The following is a 9,369-nucleotide window of genomic DNA, read 5'->3' as shown; positions in this document are numbered from 1 at the left end:
CTGCCTCCCGAGTGCTGGGATTAAAGGCGTGTGCCACCACGCCCGGCTCATGCTTGGCTCTTAACCAGGTGTTTACTGAACTTCAGCTGTTAATGACGGCATGTCCACTTTCCACCAACTGGACCACCCATCTCTCTGTTCCTGCTCTGGGTCTGTCCTTGTGGGACACCTGTAGGAATGTTTTCAGTCATTCTGAGGTCACTAAATAAACAATTGAAATTGTACTCGGTGCCTTTGGCTGATCCTCTGCAGGTTGTACCCTTATGTGCCTATGGGGCTGATATTTTAATAATATGTCTTTGGATCACTTTTTAAATCACAATCTCTATAATTTATTTATTTTTAACTGTTTGTGTGGTGTGTGTGTGTGTGATGGAATGTGTACACCCATGTGTGTTCATGTGGAGACCAGAAGTTGACAGTGGGTATCTTTCTCTACTGCTTTCCATTTTGGGGGGGGGGGTTAACAATTGATTTACTTCATGTATATGTCTGTGCACCTTGAGTGTACATTTGTCTGCCACATGTATGCAGGTGTCCACGGGGTTCAGAAGAGGGCATCAGATCCCATGATATTGGAGTTACATATGGTTATGAACTGCCACATGGGGACTGGGAACTGTACCTAGGTCCTCTGCCAAGGCCCCAAGTTCTTATAACCACTGCGCAATCTTTCTACCCCTCCACTTAACTTTTGAGATAGGATCTCTCACTGAATTTGAGGCTCAACAACTGGACAGGAAGCCCCCACAATCCTCCTGTCTCTATCCTTTGCCTCTAGATTATAGTTACATAAGCAAGCCACTGGGCCAGGCTTTCCCATGGGTGCTGAAGATCAACCTCAGGTCCTCAGCCTCAGACAGCGAGCACTTTATCTCCTGAGCTGTTCCCCTAGCCCTTCCCGACTTTTCACATCCCTTCACCACATTCCTTGGGATCACTTCCAACCAATAGCACCTTTCATGTAAGTCTTTGTTTTAGAATCTACTGTGATGGGGGTGCTGGCTAGACTTATGTCAACTTGATATAAACGGTAGTCATCTGAGAGGAGGGAACCTCAATTAAGAAAGTGCTCCATAAGATTGGGCTGTGGGCCAGTCTGTAGAGAATTTCCCTAATTAGTGAATGATGGGGGAGTGCCCAGTGGTGTCATTCCTGGGCTGGTGGTGCTGGATTCTGTAAAATGTAGTCTGAACAAACATCTCTTCATGGTCTTTGCATCAGTTCCTGCCTCCAGATTCTTCTCCTCTTTTGAGTTTCTGTCCTAACTTCCTTTGATGATGAACAGCCATATGGAAGTGGAATAAACTCTTTCCTCCCCAACTTGCTTTTTGGTCACGGTGTTTGTTGCAGCCAACAGAAACCCTAACTATGAATGCGGGAAAGTTAAGTTGAGATAGTAGCTAGAAAATAAGTTGATTATTTTAAAGATGGACACATTGGAATCAGTGGGCATGAGATGTCATGATGTCTGAGCTTCACTTTGGGTATTTAACTAAGATAAAAAGGGAAAAAGACAAAAAGGAGCAGAGACAAAGAAGGGACAAATGAGACAGTGGGCCAATCTCTCTGTGGATTATGTGGGAGAATACGGTTGAGTATTTTTTCAGTTACTGTAACAGTTTAAAAGATGGAAATCATTTCAAAGTCCATTAAGTAGAGAAACAGAGTGGACTGAGAATGTCTGTGGAGGACCCAGCCCCAGGCAGGCCACCAGGAGAGACTTCTCTGAAATAATGGTTTTTGATCCAGGATTTGAGGGATAAAATGGATCTCTCAGACCCTTTCTCCCAAGACACTTGAGGTACCTTGGCAAACCTGGCCACAATTCCAGGATCTCATTAGGACTTTTCTTTGATTCCTGGGCACTCAGCCTGCTGCCTGTGTCCTGGGGCTGGCTCTCTTTTTAGCACCCAGGCTTTCTCATGGCTCATTTCCTCCCCATCAAAGATGGGCTGCAAGTGGTAGATGATCTTGCGGATGCATGCCCTCTCTCTAGGTGACTGTTAGAAATCTGTTTCTTTTCTTGGTTATGAATGGTAGACAGGAAATGCAGGGGCTCTTGTTTGGTAGTCCAAAAGTAAAGGACGTCTGGTAAAGTTGGCTGAGTAACCACCTTCCTTGACTATTTGTGACGTCAGATTACTGTGATCTGTTGATACCAGCCAGGTTCTCCATGCTGTCTTTCTGTCCAGTGAAGGAGGCTATAGGGTTTCTCTCCTGTGAGAGTGTATTCATCCTCTGTCCTCAATAGAAGGGCATGTTTCATAGCTGCACAGCTGATGGGCTCAGCAGAGCTCAACTCACTTATAATTTCAGCAGATAACCAGCCAAATAATTCTCATTAATGCTTTTTGCTTTGTAATGCCTTACTTACAGTGTTTCCTCTGTTGTTATCAACATCCAACCCCCAGGCTGCCTGATACATACCATTACTAGTTCATGGTCTCGCCTTATGTTGCTTTATGTATCACACTGTGATTTCATAATGATGTCACACACAGTCCTCACTGCTCATGTCCTTGTGATGTGTCCATGCTTGCTTTGCTTTCTTTCCCTTTGATTTATTTTTCATTCCGTATTCATATCTCTTTTCCCTACTCTTTCTTCATCATCTTGTCTTCCCTCCGTTCTCTTTCCGCTCCCGTCCCCACCATCCCTTATCTTCTCTTTCCCTCTCTTATTTTGTTCTTCCCCTTCCTACTATTCTTAACTATAAAATGTCTTTTTAAATTTATATATTTACATAAATGCATAAACCAATGAGTTCGACCAGGGTTACTTGAGCTAGGGGTTACTCATAGAAGCATGGAGGTTCCAGGTAATTCTCTGCAGCTGTTTTAAACACCACAGCTTCACTTGGGCAGGAAATGGTTTATTCAGCTTGCAAGTACAGGTCACAATCCATCGTTGAGAGAAGTCAGGGCAGGAACTCACACAGAGACTGAAGCAGAAACCATGGAGGAATGGAATGCTGCTTTCTGATGAACTTCTGGCTTGTGCTGAGTCAGTTTTTTTTTTTTTGTATTTCATCTTTTTGAAAAATTTATTTAATCATTTTATTTGTTTACACTTCAAATGTTATTCCACTTCCTGGTCTCCCTACCACAACCCCCTCACCCTTTGCCTCTAAGAAGGTGCACCCCCACCCACACACCCACTCACCCAGTCATCTACTCCCTCTAGTATCCTCCTTCTCTGGGGCATCAAGCCTCCATAGGACCAAGTGCCTCCCTTTGCACTGATGCCAGATGAGGCAGTTCTCTGCTACATATGTAGCAGGAGCCCCAGACCAGCTCATGTGTACTCCTTGGTTGATAGTTTAGTTCCTGGTAGCTCTGAGGGGTCCACTTAATTGATACTCATGTTCTTCTATGGGGTTGTAATCCCCTTCTGCTCCTTCAGCCCTTCCCCTAACTCTTCCATTGGGATCCCCAGGCTCAGCTTTCTTAAACAACCCAAGACCACCTGCCTAAGGGTATCACTGCCCACAGTGGCAGGACCCTCTTACAACAGTTAACAATTTTCTACAGACATGGACACAGGTCCATGAGCTAAGAAATCCCTCATTTGAGATCCGCTCTCTTCCAGGGTTGTTGGCTGTTTTTTTCTTAGTTGTGTGAAATTGATGGTAAAAACCAACCAGGACAATGAGCAACTCACCAGGATCTATACTATTGAAAAAAAATATCTATCCCTTCCTCAGCATCCTTTGAGCTGCCTATAGATCCTCAGAAAGCGGTAAGCCCTCTTGGACCATTTCCACTCTGCAGCCGTTAACAGTCTATAAATCAATGGAGAGAGTGGGCCCTTGTGAATTCTTCCCTACTCCATGACACATTGTTGAGGGGCCTAGTCTTGTGGAGGTCTTATGTAGGTAATCCTAGCTGCTGAGGGTTCAAGACTGCAAGGAACGGTTTGTTTGTTTGTTTGTTTTTTGTTTTTCTGCTGAAGATTAGCTTGTGAGTTTGAGAGCTTGAATTCTGCCCTCAGTTCACTCACCTCTCAGCTCTGACTCACACTTAACAGCTCACTAGCGCTGGGCTTGGTTTCTGGCTGATAAAGAGCAATCAAAATATTTTATATCATGTTAGCTATGATTATTTTTATAGTCTTTGGGTATGGCTGTGATACTGAATAATATCATCAAGGCATTTTTGAAGTTTATAATAGAACTTTGGGGGAGGCAGGGGCATGGCGTGGCTGGGGCAGGATTTCAGTTTAGAACCTATTGTTTTCAGGCAAGAGCCCTCTTTACTATTCAGCTCAGTCTTAAATATAAAATTTTCACTCAGTCAAAATTCTTTGCTGCGGTTACACTGCAATGTTTGAACCTTCGCCTAACATGTGCACATTTCTATGTTTAATTAGTTCTGGTTCCCAACAGTAATCTCAGGTTTTAGGAAGGAATCTGAATTCCTGACAGTTGCATGGTATTCGCTGTATTTATCTGTGTGTATACAAACATATAGCCACATAAATACACACGCTTATCCAACTTGTGAAACTTGGTTTAACAGAGATCAAATTCTTGCCCTTTAGGGGTTTGAGTTCTGAGGAAAAAAAAAATTGAGTCAGTTACATGCTGACTCAAACACTTGTTTTAGTTTCATGCCCACTGTCAAAAAAAATCTCAAACTAAGGTTTTACCAAGTTCTTGCTTATTATATAAAACGGTATATTGAGAAAAATAGTCTCACATGATTGTTACCTATCGGATTGGTAGATGAATATCTTGTGTCCTCAACAGGATAGGTGGTTATGATACTTAAAACCAGAAATCCTGAGACATTTATAATCATAGTAAGAGGTTAGCCATGACTCCAGCCTAATGTTAAAATATACATTATCAAAACCATATACTGTCTTTAAATTTTTTAATTAAATATTTATGTATTTTGTATGAAGCAAAGTGATGTTTAACTTTCTGTCCCACAGAAATGGGATATGGGACCACTGTCACCATAATGTGGTAGATTCCTCAATGGCCTCCAAGGGCATTGGTCCTTGCAACAGTATGGGTTCTGGTATCAAACTCAGGTGGTCAGGCTTAGCAGCAGTCACCTCTAACCTCTGAGCTGTCTTCCCCACCCCCCAGACTTCTTATGCACTAATGCTTCATAGCCAAGAGCATCTCCTCCTAGCCTGGGGTTGAGGGCTGTGTGCGTCCCACTGTTATGCTGACACTGGAGTTACACTGTACAAATTGTGTGCTCATTACTTACTTAAACTGTCTGCATGAACTCACCCACGGCTTTCCCAGCTGGGTGGATTTTCTTAGATTCAACTTCGGCTCTGCAGACTTAGCAGCCACAATGGCTTGCAGCATTAGCATGAGCAATGAACGGGAACATGCACACAGACTGATCTTTTTCTCTTTCTTTCTGAGATTTGGTCTCATTTTGCTCAGGTTGATATGGAGTATATATGCTATATATAGCTGAGGATGACTGAATTTCTAATCCTTCTGCCTCCACCTCCCAAATGCTGGTGCGTATCATTACACCCGCTCACTAAACCGTTTTGTATAGCATTTTATATCTAGGAAAAGACAGTGGTATTCATATTTCAATCATTAGCGTTTGAATGCTTGCTGTGTACTGATCACATAGGACACAGGCAAAGTATGAAAGATGTGAATGTGTGTTGGGTCCTATTTAATTTACCTTTGAGGAGTTTATAAAAGATGATAAAATATGTTTCAACAGGCCATCAAAATTACAAAAAACAAAACCAAAAACAAACAAAACAACTAAGTGTTCAGAGTTTTCAAACTCAACTGTTGCAGTGACATTTGTCAATCACGCAGCCTGAGGAGACATGTCATTTGGTCACACAAACATAAGTAACTGATTTCAAGTATGACAGTTCCTTTCAGGCCCCTGTCTGGTGCTTCATTCACTCTGAGGAATTACCTTTGAAACAATAGTCTGCCAAATTGGATGTTAGAACATTTTATCAAGAAACCTAATGCCATTAGAGGCAAATGCTGCTGATGTGGTAATTTAAAGACCCCCTGGCCTTTGAATATAACAGAATAATATATAATTTAACTCCACTGGATTCTTCAAATTAGATTCAGTGTTATTTCAGCTGAGTCGGAACTTATAGAGCCTCAATGCACTTGGGAAAAAAATGGTTATAAATCAAGATTCTAGGTTACAAGTTAGCTTTACTGAAAAGTACTTGCTGATTTTAGGCCAAAGCCAGGCACATGTTCTGGGAGTGTCTTCTTGTTAATCAGTGTTAGTGCTGGTTGGTGGAACCACATAATCTTCTTCTTTATAAAAGTAGCTTACTGGAAAATTACACTTTAGATTTAAAAATTGTACCAGTCAGTTATTAGTACACTTGGTCAGCCCTGGGGATATATATATATATATATATATATATATATATATATATATATATATGTAACATACATACATATATATGTAACATTCTACAAACTGAGCAGGTTAGATGTTAGATTTAGGGGAAGGAAAGGAAAAAGAAAATTTATAATTGTATTAAATCTCAAATTTAAAGAAGAAGAAAAGAAATGAAAGCTAAAATGGCTTGACTAATCTGGGTTAATGTCTCAGTTTTGTTTTGTTTTATTTTTCTCCAGTGAACACATTTTATGAAACACAATAATATGTCATCTAGAATCATTAGACAGTTTCATCATGAGACCATCATGGAGTGCAATCCAAGATGTGTATCATATTACACACCCAGGCTATAACACACACACACACACACACATTGGCCCATTGCTCTTTGGGTCACCATGAACAAAATTACTTGAGATCAGGTCAAACTCAAGGGAAAATGGCACCTTTGTTACAGGTGTGGATCTGAGTCCCCAGGACAGCAGTTGTGACTTCCAAGTTTTGTGCTATAGACCATAGAATTGGACCAGAGGCCCGTGGGTAATGGTAAAAACAGAGACAGTATATGTGAATGATAGAAGTGGGGTAAAGATCCTGGCCCTAGGTCTTTATATTTCACTATCTTAACTCTGGCCCACTTTCTTCAGAACTTGATGAAGGGCTCTTCTGGTACATACTCCTTCTCTTCCAGATACTCCTTGGGATTAGGGTAGTGGGAGATGTCCAGTCTTTTCCTCCAGTCATTGGTTTCTTTAATATGTTAATCTTCTTCCTCCTTCTCCTCTTCCTCTTCCTCCTCTTCCCCCTTCCTGATGTGGTTTCTCTGTGTAGCATGACTTCCCTGGAACTAGGTCAGTAGACCAGGCTGAATCACATAGATCTGCCTGCCTCCGCCTCCGCCTCTGCCCCCAGAGCACTGGGATTAAAGGCATGTGTGACCACCACCTGGTCTCATATGTTAATCTTGATTCCCATTGTCCCAACTCTGCTGCTTTGCTACAAAAAAAAAAAAAATCTGTAAACACAAGGAGTGTTAGGGATTGCTAATGTAGGACAAAAGACTATTTTACAATAAAATTCTTTTCTTAAGTAGAGTACAATTACAAAGTAAACAGTATGGAAAACACATAAACCACTAACAGAGTCATTTATCACCATTATCCAGAACTATGTATTGTACATAATTACACTGCTGTACTTCATAAGACTGTGAGTGCAGTACAGTTGTTTACACTAGCATCACCATGAACACGAGAATTATGTGTTTTGCCAGGATGTTACAAGGCTATAGAGACATAGGCAATAGGAAATTCCAGTTCCATTGTAGTTGTAAGAGACCACCACTGTGTACTTGGTCCATCATTACACAAAATGTCATTGTAAGACTGCAGAAGAGAACCTTGAAAGGCAAATCCATCTAACAAGCTAAATATTTTAAATAAAGATGCATGAAATTAATGTGTTATAGAACAGAACCCCATGATCCCAGGAATGTCCTGTTCTGTGTAGTATTCAGTGGTTCTTTCCCTAGGACCGGGTTGCATAAACTTTTGTTTTCCTACTACTACCTGGGTTGCCCAACTCTTTTCCTTGTATTAGAAGAGTAAATATGTTCTTAAAATTTGTATCCAGTTAACTTGTCTAAGGCCAGTGAGAAGGGAAGACAGATATGGGGACAAGCGACTCAGTGGTAGCTCGGGCTTTATCTAGGAACAGACTCAAAGAGGAGGCATCCCTAGTCCAAGAACCAGAGAGCCTGCGATCCACTTGCAGGTGGGCCTTCTTACTGGGCATGGAAGGAGAAGGCAAATGGGAACTGACAAGTGTCTTGTTTGAGCCTCAGTTGGCTGTTGTTAGGGTTTGCTGGTGGGTGAAGAATGTTAGGCAATGGACAATGTCTCCCACCTCTCCGGGCCAGTGTCACTGCGAGTTAATAAGGCAGGGCGTGGTGGTGCACGCCTTTAATCTCAGCACTTGGGAGGCAGAGGCAGGCGGATTTCTGAGTTTGAGGCCAGCCTGGTCTACAAAGTGAGCTCCAGGACAGCCAGGGCTATACAGAGAAACCCTCGAAAAACTAAAAAAAAAAAAAAAAAAAAAAAAAAAAAAAAAAAAAAAAGGCAGGGTTATACATAGCTAAGCAGTCCTGGGGAAGGTGCAGTCCAGGCCATCATCAATCCACCAATGTCTGAGCTCCAAAGTTTCCTGCAAAGTAGTCTTTTTGGGCGACTCGTGCCTCCTCTCCCAGCCAGCCCTAGGCTTCAGGCTTTTTCTATCCAGCACGAGATTGTTAGGGAAATTCCAATTTTAGGAGATGTAATGACTCAGTAGTCTGATAGCTAAAGGGAGGAACACTAAATGACTCTTTAAAAAGTCCAGATTCCTAGCCTACAGGAAGATATACTGTCCATAACATGGTAGACTCAAGAGCAGATGGCTCCTGAGAAGGTTCCAGACCCCAATTAGCCTTCTCCCTTCAGTATATTTTAGTATCCCTACCCAGAAGATCACATGGGAGGGATAGTGTTTGGAATTTCAGGGGAGAGTCTGGTGGCATCCCACATACTTTTTTTTTTGTAAGATTTATTTATTATTATATCTAAGAACACTGTAGCTGTCTTCAGATGTGCCAGAAGAGGGCACCAGATCTCATTATGGATGGTTGTGAACCACCATGTGGTTGCTGGGATTTGAACTCAGGACCTGTGGAAGAGCAGTCAGTGCTCTTAACCTCTGAGCCATCTCTCCAGCCCCCTCCCCCACATACTTCTAAGAGGGAATGGTTCACATCCTCATTACCATCACCTTAGACCTAGCTATCAGGTGATTTTTCTGTTTATGTTAGAACCAGCCCTTCTGTAGCTCCCCCTAGCCTGGAGAAGAGAACCATACTTTAGATGGTTAGATTTCTGTAAGTCATGCTAGAAACACAGATAGACATGTTTGTGTGTTTCCACAATGTCAGGATTTATTACATAACAATAAGCTCACAAGCTAT

This window comes from Mus caroli, unplaced genomic scaffold, assembly GCF_978045245.1.
Source record: "Mus caroli unplaced genomic scaffold, Mus_caroli_1 scaffold_7, whole genome shotgun sequence".
Taxonomy (NCBI): Eukaryota; Metazoa; Chordata; class Mammalia; order Rodentia; family Muridae; genus Mus; species Mus caroli.
Note: the sequence above shows the minus strand (reverse complement) of the source record.